General features: G+C 48.8%; 1 long non-coding RNA gene across 1 annotated transcript in view; it reads left to right on the top strand.

Annotated features, from left to right (window-relative positions):
* The first annotated feature begins 12,289 nt into the window (after nt 1–12,289).
* LOC142741568 (uncharacterized) overlaps nt 12,290–15,686 on the top strand; it is a 459,428-nt gene continuing 456,031 nt past the window's right edge. Inside the window, exon 1 of the long non-coding RNA XR_012881198.1 lies at nt 12,290–12,376. This is a non-coding gene — a long non-coding RNA (uncharacterized LOC142741568). The remainder of the gene's footprint in view (nt 12,377–15,686) is intronic.

The following is a 15,686-nucleotide window of genomic DNA, read 5'->3' on the forward strand; positions in this document are numbered from 1 at the left end:
ACAAACGCAGAGCACGGAGCAGGAAGCAAGCCAGGGGCAGAGCGAAGCAGGATAAGCGGGAACTGAAGCAAGGCAGAAGCACGGCAGAAGCAGGCTGGAGCAAGGCAGCAGTGGGGCCAGGAATCCAAGAACAATAACAAGCAATGAGGAAGAGAAAACGGCAGGTATAAATGGACAGGGGGCGGAGCTAACTCCGACTGACCAGGCCGCGATAGGCTCTCCCACTCCTGAGCCTGCCACCCTGATTGGTGGGAGCCGGTGTCAGTCTAAGAGGTCTGGCCTCAGGTTTCGACTGATTAACCCTGGGAGTATCCACAGACGTAGTGCCTGGCAGATCCTTTACAGTACTCCCCCTTTTATGAGGGGCCACCGGACCCTTACTAAGAGGACCCGGTTTAGTGGGGAAGAGAAGGTGGAACCTCCTGACCAATACCCCAGCGTGAACATCTCGAGCAGGTACCCAAGTCCTCTCCTCCGGCCCGTATCCTCTCCAATGGACCAGGTACTGGAGGGAGCCCTGGATCATCCTACTGTCCACAATCTTGGCCACCTCGAATTCCACCCCCTCAGGGGTGAGAACGGGAACAGGAGGTTTCCTTGAGGGGGACCAGGACGGGGAGCAGCGTTTAAGGAGGGAGGCATGAAAGACGTCGTGTATGCGGAAGGATGGGGGCAGCTCCAGACGGAAGGATACAGGGTTGAGGACTTCAAAGACCTTATAAGGCCCAATAAATCGGGGAGAAAACTTCCTGGACGGGACCTTAAGGCGCAAGTTCCTAGACGACAACCACACCAGATCCCCGACGACAAACCGGGGGTTAGCAGAACGTCTTCTATCCGCCTGAATCTTTTGTACGCTCTGGGACGCCTCTAGGTTCTTCTGAACCTGGGCCCAAACAGTGCACAGTTCCCGATGAACGTCCTCTACCTCGGGATTATTGGAACAACCAGGAGAAACGGAGGAGAACCTTGGATTAAACCCGAAATTACAGAAAAACGGGGAGACCCCTGACGAGTTACTGACCCGGTTATTCAGGGAAAATTCGGCGAGGGGAAGGAATGAGACCCAATCAAATTGACAGTCAGAGATGAAGCACCTTAAATATTGTTCCAGGGATTGATTAGTCCTTTCCGTTTGGCCATTAGTTTCGGGATGGAAGGCGGAGGAGAAGGACAGATCAATCTCCAACTTTTTACAAAAAGCTCTCCAAAATAAGGAAACAAATTGTACCCCTCTGTCAGAAACTATATTGACTGGGGCCCCATGGAGACGCAAAATGTGTTTAACAAACAAAGAAGCTAACGTCTTGGCGTTAGGTAGTTTCTTAAGGGACACAAAGTGGCACATCTTGCTGAAGCGGTCTACTACCACCCACACCACCGACTTGTCCTGAGATGGAGGCAAATCGGTGATAAAATCCATGGAGATATGGGTCCAAGGTCTCTGGGGAATGGGCAAAGAATGTAGTAAGCCCGCAGGTCGGGACCTAGGGGTCTTGGACCTAGCACAAACCTCACAAGCGGCGACGTAAGCCCTAACGTCTTTAGGCAACCCAGGCCACCAATAGTTTCTGGTAATGAGGTGTTTGGTACCCAAGATGCTAGGATGACCAGATAGTGCGGAGTCATGGTTTTCCCTGAGTACCCTTAGCCGGCATTGCAGGGGGACAAACAGCTTGTCCCCAGGGAGGTTCCCGGGAGCTGAACCTTGATCAGCCGCAATGTCAGAGGCTAAATCAGAATCAGTGGCAGAAACTATTATACCAGGGGGTAAAATACAAGCAGGATCCTCCTCAGAAGGAGGATTGGCCATGAAACTACGTGACAGTGCGTCAGCCTTAATATTTTTGGACCCGGCCCTATAGGTAACCAAGAAGTTAAATCTGGTAAAGAATAGCGCCCATCAAGCTTGTCTAGGATTAAGCCTCCGGGCAGATTCTAGGAAAACCAGATTCTTGTGGTCAGTAAGGACCGTTACCTGGTGTCTGGCCCCCTCCAGGAAGTGACGCCACTCTTCAAAAGCCCATTTAATGGCTAAAAGTTCGCGGTTGCCAATATCATAGTTACTCTCCGTGGGCGAAAACTTCCTAGAGAAGTAAGCACAGGGGCGGAGATGGGTGAGGGAGCTGGTACCCTGGGACAAGACGGCCCCCACTCCCACCTCGGACGCGTCAACCTCCACAATAAATGGCTCCCTTTGGTTGGGCTGAACCAGCACGGGGGCCGAGATAAAGCACTTATTGAGGGTCTCAAAAGCCTGGACGGCCTCAGGAGGCCAGTGGAGGACATCCGCACCCTTGCGAGTGAGGTCCGTAAGAGGCTTAGCGACGACCGAGAAGTTGGCAATAAATCTCCTGTAATAGTTAGCGAACCCCAAGAAACAGGTTGGACCCATTCCGCCACAGCCTGAACCTTGGCAGGGTCCATGCGGAATTCATGAGGAGTGAGGATTTGACCCAAAAATGGTATCTCCTGTACCCCAAACACACATTTTTCGGTTTTCGCAAACAGATTATTTTCCCGGAGGACCTGGAGGACCTTCCTGACATGCTCCACGTGGGAGGACCAGTCCTTGGAAAACACCAGTATGTCATCAAGGTACACTACAAGAAAATTTCCCAGGTAATCTCTCAGAATTTCATTAATAAAATTCTGGAAGACGGCAGGTATAAATGGACAGGGGGCGGAGCTAACTCCGACTGACCAGGCCGCGATAGGCTCTCCCACTCCTGAGCCTGCCACCCTGATTGGTGGGAGCCGGTGTCAGTCTAAGAGGTCTGGCCTCAGGTGTCGACTGATTAACCCTGGGAGTATCCACAGACGTAGTGCCTGGCAGATCCTTTACAGCCGCGTTCACACTTTTTTGTATGCTGTAATAAAGGTACTGTTTTTTTTTTGTTGGGCAAATTTACCATTAAAATAGGATGCAACAGGACACAAAAATAATGCAGGCTCCTCTTTCTGTCCTGTTTATGAACAGGATTCAGATGTATCCTGTTTTTTTGTGCAATAGAAGTCAATGGCAACAGGATAAAACAGCATAGGCGTCCTGTTGTATCGTGTTTTAATGGTGCCTTTTTTTTCTAAAATAGGTGGCACTAGATAGTCAGTTTTTTCGCTTCAGCTGCTTTCAATCATAATCATAAAGTTTTTGTTTTTTCCTGAAACGGTACAAATATAATGATTTGGGTTGCCTGGTTTACAAAACGCATCTTCCCTCATTTGCGACAACCATCAATAAGCAGGTGCAGTCACAAAGCGTGTCTGGAGGACACAGACACCATGTAATGCTTCATATCTCCTGTGGTGGCACCGTAAGGAGATTAAACACTTGCTGGTAGTTTGCATAGCAGATTACAGCTGATCTCTAACAATCCCAGCAACAGGACATCCTGTGATCATCTTATTTTTAGGGGAATCTTCTAGAAAAAAAAAGGGTTTGTTAACAACAGAGAATTAATTTACTGTTCCTCAAATTCTTCTCCAATTTAATGAAAATTTGTACCATGCAATTGTTAAATGCCAGAGCATCCAGCTATCAACCATGGAGACCATCCAATGACCTTCATATGGAATATCGGCTAATGTAACATTCACAGTCCAGGTTGACCTTCTTACCTGATATGATACCTGCACTACAGATATGTCATTTATTCTGCACCATCTTGTCTTTGTTAGTTTATAACATTTAGGGCCTTATCAAGCTTTTGTTTTCTGCTTTGTTTGTTCTATGATTCTAACATTTCTGTGACATATCTATTGTGCACACCGACATACCAGGAACAACAATCTGTGAAATGAACGGGTCCTGTGACAATTTTTTGTTGCATTGTTTGTTGTGAAATAGACATCAACCTAAAAGATTTTCCGATACTATACAAAAATATTCTTAGCAAAACGGAAAGTAGGTCAGGATTATTCCATTATCTGATGCCTGAGGTGCTCTGACACATGGCTCACCAGCCTCTAATTTATGAAGTGTGCCGAAAATGGAAAATACTACTGTTAGGAAGCAGATTCTATCATACAACATAATAGTTCCTTGAAAGATCAGTCATAAGAATTGGTTCATCACAATGTTTTTTAAGAATGTTTTATTAGCAGATGTTACCTTGCTGTTCCAGGCTTTCTCCAAAATGGCTTAAAGAGGAAGTGTCACTAGGTCATATCAATTGAACTGGTACACTGACCTGAATAACGCTGTCTCCCTGATTCCATGGCTGTTTTTTTTTCCAGGACCCTCTGTTCTAGAGATATGGCCCACTGTTGTGCTGGCTCCCTATATGCTAATTTGCAGTAGTTAGCCAATGGGGTGGAGCTAACTTCCCTGCCTATGATGCTGACCAATCAGCTGGAGGCAGCTTGAGGGTAGTTTACACCCTGTTGGCAAACTACAGCAAATTAGCATATAGGGAGCCAACTCAACAGTTGGCTATCTCTGTGGAACGGAAGGTCCTAAAAAAAAACAAACAGCGCTGGAATCAGAGAGAGAGAACGCTATTAAGGTCAGTAAACAAGTTCAGCTTATATGACCTAGTGACACGTCCTCTTTAAGAATGCGAAGGGCAAACCCTTTTAAGGGCATGACCACACATGGCGGAATTCCTACGCAACTGTCCGCATCAATGCCGCACAGAATCTGCGTTGCAGATTCTGCAGCGGATCTGCACAAAATGTGCAGAAAATTGATGCGGACTGGCCGCTGCGGACTGCAGGAAAAGTGCTTCTCTTCTCCCTATTCAGTGCAGGATAGAGAGAAGGGACAGCACTTTCCCTAGTGAAAGTCAAAGAAATTCATACTTACCGCCCGTTGTCTTGGTGACGCGTCCTTCTTTCGGCATCCGGCCCGACCTCCCTGGATGACGCTCCAGTCCATGTGACCGCTGCAGCCTGTGCTTGGCCTGTGATTGGCTGCAGCCGTCACTTACACTGAAACGTCATCCTGGGAGGCCGGACTGGAGACAGACGCAGGGAGTTCTCGGTAAGTATGAACTTATATGTTTTTTTACAGATACATGTATATTGAGATCGGTAGTCACTGTCCCGGGTGCAGAAACAGTTACTGCCGATCGCGTAACTCTTTCAGCACCCTGGACAGTGACTATTTACAGACGTCTCCTAGCAACGCTCCCGTCATTACGGGAGCCCCATTGACTTCCTCAGTCTGGCTGTAGACCTAGAAATACATAGGTCCAGCCAGAATGAAGAAATGTCATGGTAGTAAAAACAATACGCTCCGCAGCACACATAAGATCTGCGGACTTCATTGCGGAATTTTGACTCTCCATTGAAGTCAATGGAGAAATTCCGCCATGAGTCCGCAACCAGTCCGCCACTGCTCCGCAACAGACAGAGCATGCTGCGGACAACAAATTCCGCTCCGCAGCCTATGCTCCGCAGCGGAATTGTACGCATCGTGTAAACGAACACTGCTAAATTAAAGTGAAAGTCAATGGAGAAACGGCTCCGCTGCGGATTAACGCTGCGGAGTGTCCGCAGCGGAATTTAAGTGAAATTCCGCTATGTGTGAACCCGCCCTAAAGGGGTGGATTCTAAGTGTGTTTACGCCCACAACAGAGATGGCAATGTTCTCCTCCTTTCCCTCCTCACCCTATTATATTTGCGGTACTACACACATTGTTACATATGGTGGTTTAGAGTGTTGACGCAATCATGTATAAAATATATTAGACTGAAATTTGTAATGGGTATAACAACTGATACCCGCCTAGTGAATTTATCCAGATCCAAATCATACATGATATTGATATACCGGAGAGAAGAGACACAGACACATTGCTTTGTATGCTCAAAATCCTTCTATGACGTTTATTCATCAAACAATTACAATAATATCTTTCGAAAAAGGAGCAGCTTGATTCCAGCCAATCGTTTACAATGTTTATACTGTGACCGCTATGGCTGCTACAGCGCGACGCCACTGAAGGGGTTGTTCCTACAAAAGACCTGCATCCCCTATCCACAGGATAGGGGATACATGTGGGATCGCTGGGATTCCCAGCGATAAGGAGAACGGGGGACCGAAAGTCCCCCGAAGTTCTCCATGACATACATCGGACTTCCGGGGTCTGTCGGCAGCTCCATAGAAATGAATTGTGCACCGGTCGCGCCTGTGCGCATGCGTGACCAGCGCTCCTTTCATTTTTATTGAACTGCGCAGACCCTGCAGCAATTCCGTTGAAAGTCAAAGGCTTTCCGCTTTCCGCTTTTACGCAGCATGGGGATGGGATTTGTTAAAGCTCATCCGCTATGCTGCCACTGTATTCTGCTGCATTTTTTCCATCCGAAATTCTGTCTGGAAAAAACGTGGCAATTCCGCAGCGTGTGGACGAGCCTTAAATAAAAAACATACAGCTTACTAAAGAAAAACCATAGGATTGTTTCAGACAATGCTAACAGATATATTAGCTTTAAAGCACCATGAGTTATTAATCTCAAAATGGCTTCTCCAGGCCGCAAGATGGATTCCAGATATCCATAATGAACACCATCATACAAGGTGGAGTCTACGCAAAATGTAATCATTTAAACATATTCTAATCACTTTCACAGGAGGTAAGTGATAATATTCCAGTAATTTCCTAGGGGGGGGGGGGGGTCTAGAGTGGTTTAGCAGTTATCTCTGGTGGGCTAGGGTAATGAATTCATAGTGGTCTGGGATTGTGATGGATTTATATCTAATATTCCCAGTGGACTAGCGTGGTTTGGTGGTTAACACTTAGGTTTTGTTCACACGTGCAAAGGTGGCTGAAAATTACGGAGCTCTTTTCATGGTGTTTTTTTAAGCTGTAAATGCAGCTTTTTTTCATTTCAATCTTCTTTTGTCCCTGTTCACATGGAGTATTTTGCAGGCAAAAGGAATTTTGAGGCAGATTTTGACCTGCCTGCACTTTTTTACTGCTTTTTTTGAAAAACGCTGCGAAAAATGCTTTTTCTGCCTCCCATTTCAACGGGAGGTCAGAGGCGGAACCGCGGCAAGAAAGAGAATGCGACTTTCTTTTTCCCACCAGCGGCTACAATCCGCCCGGGAAACGCCTCTGCCTCCCATTGAGATCAATGGGAGGTGATTTCAACAGTTTTTTGGCGCTGCATCTGACATGGTTTCCGTGTGAACTGGGCTTTTGAGGCTTTTTTTGAGGCGTTTTTCATAGTGACAATGGCAAATCAGCTCCAAAAACGCCTCAAGAAGTAACATGCTACTTCTTTTTATTAGGATTTTTTTTTGTACTAGGCGTTTTTTAATTCAGCAGCGTAAAAATACACCTCATGTGAACAGCACAGAGTATTTCTCAATTAAATCAACGGGAAACTGTTAGCAGGCTTATTTCAAGTGCATTTTGTAGCGCAATCAGAGGGTTTTACGCTCCAAAATTAGCCTGAAAATAATCTGTGTGAACAGAGCCTCATCAATATATAATAATGTATTAAAATAGTTTATTATGATCTGGTTAAAGGACGAGTGTCGCGAAAAAAAAAAATGTTTATATCAATTTGCTTTTAGTGTTTTATTAAAAAAATGTTTATTTATTTGTGTGTTTGTGTTTAACTTTTTTTTATTTTTTCACTTTTTCTTGTCCATGGGGGCTGCCATTTTTTGTCCATCTCTGTATGTGTCGATTAACGACACATACAGACATGGAATACGGCACATACAGTCCCATAGTGAATGCGAACGGGGCCCGTTCCATCCACTATACTGTACGCCGTCTGTGTGGGAACGGCGCATGCGCCACTCCCACACAGTCCAAATTGATGGTCTTCGGCCGAGCGACGTCCGGCGCCATTTTCTTGTGGACCGGAAGCCGCGGCTGGACAGTAAGATTACTACTTCCGGTCGAGGCTTCCGGACTTGTGTTCTAATGCAAGCACTTGGAGGGAGCAGACGGAGCGGACGGACCGGAGGGAGCGGTGGCGGCAGGAGCAGGTAAGTTATTTCTGTGTATGTACGTGATTTACTGTGTGTTTACTACTGTATGTAAACCTACTACACTGTGTGTTAGCTCAAAAAATGGCGACACACAGTGTAGGAGGTTTGACCGTTCAATCCCCTCGTTTCTCCCGGCACTAGCCAGGATAAAGGAGGGGGGATTCTGTGAGCTCACTAGAGCGAGTGAGTATTCTCAAATTTTGCAGCATAAAGCAATGTGGTTGCTTTACCACATGCTAATGCTGCAATTTTGGGAATTGCTCCATCTAGTGACCAGCACTGGGAAATGTTATAAATTAGAATCTAATTTATAATATTTCCTGACTCGTGAAAATATTAAAACAATTAGAACAATATTTAATCACTTATACACTAACTGTTTAACTAAAATGGTGAAAGGGTTAATGGTGGTGTTCTAGGGCAGGACACTTTAATTTTATGTCATCTAAATAGGTGCAAAATTCTTATTTGATAAAGAGTTCCAAAATCCCTGCTTATCTTTATTCAACTCACCAGATATATCACCAAATTGTGTCTGTCCACAGCTGCCGCTGCATAGGGATTTCTATAGCTCCCATTGAATTTATCCCTATACAAGCTTCAATGTATCCTTTATACATACAAATATTTCACCTTCTTTCCCACTGTCACAACACTCACACTCACACTCGACATTTTCTTTGGAAATACACCCACCCTCTGGTTGCCTAGAAGGGCAGAAATCTACATTATTGTGTGGACCAACCATGCCCCTTTTATTGTAGTTATCCCCCTACATTACTCGTACCCAGGGCCGCCATCAGGGGGGTATTAGGGGTAGTAGTGTAGGGGGCCCGGCCAAACTTTATTGAAACGGGGGCCCGGCAACTGCCGCGTCTTGCCTTTGGTAGAAAAAAACAGGCCCCTGCAATGGGGCCTGTTTTTTTCACCAAAACAATGTCGTGAGCTGCGGGCCCCCCTCTCGTGAAACACCGCCGTGAGCTGCGGGCCCCCCTCTTATCACCGCCGCGAAACACCGCCCGCTTGCGCGCGTACGAGCGCGCGTGCGCCCACGCGCGCCGCCGTGAGGGAGGCGGTGCGCCCGCAACACAAGATCTAGGGGGAAGGACAGCCACACTGGACAGCGGCGCAGTCTACTTACCTGCTGGCCCGCCTCCGACTCGTCCTCCTCGTCCTCCTCGTCCGCCTCCGACTCCGCCTCCTCGTCCTCCTCGTCCGACTCCGCCTCCTCGTCCGACTCCGCCTCCTTCTTCTCCAGAGCGTGGCTGCGTAAGGAGAGGGGGAGGAGTCTAGTTGTTGCGCGGCGGCAGTTCTACGATCCCCGCCATTTTCTGGAGCCTGGAGCCTGGAGGTGAAGGACGACATCTGGACCGAAGACATCGCCTGAAGAGGACTGGAGTGGGAGCAGCTCTTCTGACACGGTGGGTAAAGTGTCTCAAAGTGCTGTTTATGTATGGCCCTGTTAACACAGAGTATTTTGCAGGCCGAAAAAATCTGCCTCAAAATTCCTTAAAGAATTTTGAGGCAGATTTTGACCTGCCCATACTATCTTGCCGCGTTTTTTGCTGCGTTTTTTGCCCGCTACGATTGAGGACAGCAGACAAAAAACGCAGCGAAAAATGCATTTTCTGCCTCCCATTGATTTCGATGGGAGGTCAGAGGCGGAACCGCGGCAAGAAAGGACGTGCTGCCTTTTCTTTTTTCCGCGACTGGCTCCCATTGATTTCAGATTAAATCAATGGGAGGCGGTTTTGGAAGTTGTTTGGTGCTGATTCTGACGCAGTGTCCGAGTCAATATCAAGGCCCAAAAACTCTATGAACTGGGCCTTATTGTTAGGGCTTATTCAGACGAACGTGTAATACATCCGTGCAACGCGTGTGATTTTCACGCGCCTCGCACGGACCTATATTACTCTATGGGGCCGTTCAGACTGTCAATGATTTTCATGCAGTGTGTGTCCGTGTGTCCGCTGCGTAGAACTCACGACATGTCCGATATTTGTGCATTGTTCGCACATCACGCACCCATTGAAGTCAATGGGTGCGTGAAAATCACGGCCAGCACTTCCGCAGCCGTATGAACTATGAATGAAAACAGAAAAGCACCACGTGCTACAAACATACAAACAGAGTGTCATAATGATGGCGGCTGCGCGAAACTCACGTAGCCGCGCATCATACGCTGCTGACACACGGAGCGGTTATGGACCTTTTGCATGCGCAAAACGCCACGTTTTTGCGCACGCAAAAAGCACACGCTTGTGTGAATCCGGCCTTAGGGTAGGAACACACTAGGCATGAACGCTGCAGATTTTATGCAACACATTTTATTGTGGAAAATCCGCAGCGTATTAGTCGCAGCAGAGTGGATGAGATATGAACAAATCTCATTCACACGCTGCAAAAATAATGGACCTGCAGTGTGGCTTTTTAAGCCGCAGCATGTCAATGTATTCTGTGGAATCGGCGCTCCTTTGTTGCGGAAATGCTGCGGTTCTGCCGCAAAAATCACACATGAGAAAAAAAAAAGGTACTTTTTTTACATTTATAAAAAAGTTTAGACTTGCCCCGGCCGTAGTCCTGGTGACGCAATCCTCTATTCTTAGCGCAGCTCGGCCTCCTGTCATGACGTTTCATACCATGTGACTGCTGCAGCGGTCACATGGTCTACAACGTCATCCCAGGAGGCGGGGCTACGTTCAGAAGAGAGAGACGCGTCACCTAAACTACGGCCGGGGTAAGTCTAAACTTTTTTTTTTCCCTACAGGATTCCCGCAGCGGACACGCCTCACGAAACCTGCGCCACTATTTGGTGCGGTTTTGCTGGCAGAATTCCCTGCGGCTACCGGGGCGGATAAGCTGTGTAGTTTTACTCAGCATATCCGCCTAGTGTGTCCCTTATGATGTCGCTCCTGGAGCTGCTGCCGGTCTCTTAATAGGCAGTTGGTTCAGTAGATTTTGGAATTATTTTTTTTTGTGAACCAGCTTAAAAAAATACAAAACTTTTGTGTTAGGGCCTGTTCACATCACCGTTCGCTTCCGCTCCGGGGTTCTGTCTGAGGTTTCTGTCGGGTGAACCCCGCAACGGAAAGTGAAAGTGACAGCACAGCTTCCGTTTCAGTCACCATTGATCTCAATGGTGATGGAAACATCGCTAATGGTTTCCGTTCGTCACCGTTCCGGCAGGTTTTCGGACGGAATCAGTAGCGTAGTCGACTGCGCTAATGGTGACGGAAACGGAAGCTGTGCTGTCACTTTCACTTTCCGTTGCGGGGTTCACCCGACAGAAACCTCAGACGGAACCCCGGAACGGAAGCGAACGGTGATGTGAACAGGCCCTAACACAAAAGTTTTGTATTTTTTTAAGCTGTTTCACAAAAAAAAAGAATTCCAAATTCTACTGAACCAACTGCCTATTTAGAGACCGGCTGCAGCTCCAGGAGCGACATCATAAGGGACACACTAGGCGGATATGCTGAGTAAAACGACACAACTTATCCGCCCCGGTAGCCGCAGGGAATTCCGACAGCAAAACCGCACCAAATAGTGGTGAAGGTTTCGTGAGGCATGTCCGCTGCGGGAATCCTGTAGGGAAAAAAAAGTTTAGACTTGCCCCGGCCGTAGTTTAGGTGACGCGTCTCTCTCTTCTGAACGTAGCCCCGCCTCCTGGGATGACGCTGTAGACCATGTGACCGCTGCAGCAGTCACATGGGATGAAACGTCATGACAGGAGGCGGGGCTACGATAAGAATAGAGGATCGCGTCACCTAAACTACGGCCGGGGCAAGTCTAAACTTTTTTATAAATTTAAAAAAGTGCCTTTTTTTTTTTCTCACGTGTGATTTTTGCGGTAGAACCGCAGCATTTCCGCAACAGAGGAGCAGCGATTCCACAGAATACATTGACACGCTGCGGCTTAAAAAGCCAAAAGCCACACTGCAGGTCCATTATTTTTGCAGCGTGTGAATGAGATTTGTTTAAATCTCATCCACTCTGCTGCGACTGTAATACGCTGCGGATTTTCCACAATAAAATGTGTTGCATAAAATCCGCAGTGTTCATGCCTGGTGTGTTCCTACCAGGGCCGCCATCAGGGGGGTATTACTGGTACTCCCGTCAGGGGCCCGGCCACATGGATGAAGTAAAAGGGGCCCGCCGGGCTGCCGTCGCCCACCCCCCCCCTCGGACTGTTGCCCCCCCCTCGCAACGCTCACGGGCCCCACTCGCAATGCTCACGGGCCCCCCTCGCAACGCCCGCGGCACCCCCCTAGCGACACCCCCCTAGCGACACTCCCCTAGCAACACTCGCGGCAGCCCCTGCATACCTGTTGTAGCTTCACTGGAGGGGAAGATGCAGCATGTGCTGAAGCTGCGTGTGGAGATCCCGCCCCCCAGCTCCTCTACACTGCAGACCGGACCTGCAGGCTGGTGAGTATGTTCCCCTATCCATCCTGATTCCCATCCCCCTGACCCCATTTGTAGATTGTATAAATTTGGTTAAAAAGTTTTTTGGTATTTTTTCGTTTTCCTAGCGCTTTTTTGCCACGATTTTCGTAATCGCGGCAAAAATGGCGCAGTTTTGCCGCGATTATATAAAAATCGCGGCAAAACCGCGTGATTTGTGCCGCAATTACGAAAATTGCATAAAAAAAAGATACAAAACATGAAAAGTGCTGTTAGGCTATGTTCTCACAGTGCGGTCAAGTCACGTTTTTTTGCAAAAATTGTGGCAAAAAAATGGGATTTCACCGCACTGTGTAACTAGACTAAGGCCTTATTCAGACGGCCGCATTCGGTCCGTGACATACGGAGCGTGTATCGGCTGTATCTCACAGGCTGACCACAATTCATGGAGCCGGACTCCTTACATCATAGTTATCAGTGTTGCTGGGAGTCCCTGCCTCTCTGCGGGAATACTGTCCCATATTGTAATGATGCTTTCAGTATGGGACCGGGGACAGTATTCCCACGGGAAGGGAGGGACTGTGATCATAGATAACTGTGATGCTAGAAACCCGGCTCCCTGAACTGTGATCGGTCCGGGAAATATGGCCGATACACGGTCCTTATATCACAGACCGAACATGGACATCTGAATAAGCCACTTACTTGCCTCCTATTTTTGGTGCGGATTGTGCACTGAAAATTCACTACAAATGACAATATAAGGCCTTATTCACACGAACGTGTTATACGTCCGTGATACTTATTACGTCGCACGGACTTATGTTAGTGAATGGGGCCGTTCAGACTGTCAGTGAATTTCACGCAGCGTGTGTGCGCTGTGTAAAACTCACGACATGTCATATACTTGCCCGTGTTTTGCGCAGCACACACCCATTGAAGTCATTGGGTGCGTGCAAATCGTGCACGGCACACGGAAGCACTTCCGGGTGACGCGCGTGATTCGCGCTACACAGGGCCGGTATTAGGGGTACTTAATGTAGGGGGCACGGCCAAACTTAATTGAAACACCGCCGTGAGCTGCGGGCCCCCCTCTCATCACCGCCGCGAAACACCGCTTGCGCGCGCGAACGACCGCAAGCTCGCACCCGCGCGCGCATGACCGCAAGCGCGCGCCAACGACCAGGCGCGCCGCCGAGAGGGAGGCGGTGCGCCCGCAACACAAGTCCGATCTACGGGGAAGGACAGCCACACAGGGACAGCGGCGCAAAGTTTACTTACCTGCTGGCCCGCCTCCAACTCCGCCTCCTCATCCTCCGCCTCCTCGTCGTCCGACTCCTCCTCGTTCGACTCCGCCTCGTCCTCCTCGTTCGACTCCGCCTCGTCCTCCTCGTCCGACTCCGCCTCGTCCGACTCCGCCTCGTCCTCCTTCTCCAGAGCGTAGCTGCGTAAGGAAAGGGGGAGGAGTCTAGTTGTTGCGCGGCGGCAGGAGTTCTACGATCCCCGCCATTTTCTGGAGCCTGGAGGTCGAGGACGACATCTGGACCGAAGACATCGCCTGAAGAGGACTGGAGTGGGAGCAGCAGCTCTTCTGACACGGTGAGTAAAGTGTCTCAAAGTGCTGTTTAAGTATGGCCCTGTTCACACAGAGTATTTTGCAGGCAGAAAAAAATCTGACCTGCCCACACTATCTTGCCGCGTTTTTTGCTGCGTTTTTTGCCCGCGGCGATTGAGGACAGCAGACAAAAAACGCAGCGAAAAATGAATTTTCTGCCTCCCATTGATTTTGATGGCAGGTCAGAGGCGGAACCGCGGCAAGAAAGGACGTGCTGCTTAATCTTTTTTCCGCGACTGGCTCCCATTGATTTCAGATTAAAATAATGGGAGGCGGTTTTGGAAGTTTTTTGGTGCTGATTCTGACGCAGCGTCCGAGTCAATATCAAGGCCCAAAAACTCTGTGAACTGGGCCTTATTGTTAGGGCTTATTCAGACGAACGTGTAATACATCCGTGCAACGCGCGTGATTTTCACGTGCCTCGCATGGACCTATGTTACTCTACGGGGCCGTGCAGACTGTCAGTGATTTTCACTCTGCTGCGACTGTAATACGCTGCGGATTTTCCACAATAAAATGTGTTGCATAAAATCCGCAGCGTTCATGCCTAGTGTGTTCTTACCCTAAGGCCGGATTTACACGAGCGTGTGCTTTTTGCGTGCGCAAAAACGTGGCGTTTTGCGCATGCAAAAGGTCCATAACTGCTCCGTGTGTCAGCAGCGTATGATGCGCGGCTGTGTGATTTTCGCGCAGCCGCCATCATTATGACACTCTGTTTGTATGTTTGTAGCACGTGGTGCTTTTCTGTTTTCATTCATAGTTTATACGGCTGCGGAAGTGCTGGCCGTGATTTTCACGCACCCTTTGACTTCAATGGGTGCGTGATGCGCGAACAATGCACAAATATCGGACATGTCGTGAGTTTTACGCAGCGGACACACGGACACACGCTGCGTGAAAATCACTGACAGTCTGAACGGCCCCATAGAGTAACATAGGTCCGTGCGAGGCGTGTGAAAATCACTGACAGTCTGCACGGCCCCATAGAGTAACATAGGTCCGTGCGAGGCGCGTGAAAATCACGCGCGTTGCACGGACGTATTATACATTCGTCTGAATAAGCCCTAACAATAAGGCCCAGTTCACAGAGTTTTTGGGCCTTGATATTGACTCGGACACTGCGTCAGAATCAGCACCAAACAACTTCCAAAACCGCCTCCCATTGATTTAATCTGAAATCCACCGGAGCCAGTCGCGGAAAAAAGAAAAAGCAGCACGTCCTTTCTTGTCGCGGTTCCGCCTCTGACCTCCCATCTAAATCAATGGGAGGCAGAAAATGCATTTTTCCCTGCGTTTTTTGTCTGCTGTCCTCAATCGCCGCGGGCAAAAAACGCGGCAAGATAGTTTGGGCAGGTCAAAATCTGCCTCAAAATTCGGTGCGCAGTTCGCGGGTGCGCATGCGCGGGAGTTTGCGGGTGCGCGCGATCGGTCGCACGGGCGGCAGTGTTTGACGGCCCCCATGACGACCCCCATGCTACCCAGGGCCGCCACCAGGGGGGGTATTATGGGTACTGATGTGAGAGGCCTAACCTAATAGAAAGGGGGGCCCGCAGCTCACGACATTCTTTTGGTGAAAAAAACAGGCCCCATTGCAGGGGCCTGTTTTTTTTCTACCAAAGGCAAGTCGCGGCAGTTGCCGGGCCCCCCTTTCAATTAGGTTTGGCCGGGCCTCTCACATCAGTACCCATAATACCCCGCCTGATGGCGGACCTGGGTAGA

The sequence above is a fragment of the Rhinoderma darwinii genome, chromosome 2 (assembly GCF_050947455.1).
Source record: "Rhinoderma darwinii isolate aRhiDar2 chromosome 2, aRhiDar2.hap1, whole genome shotgun sequence".
Taxonomy (NCBI): Eukaryota; Metazoa; Chordata; class Amphibia; order Anura; family Rhinodermatidae; genus Rhinoderma; species Rhinoderma darwinii.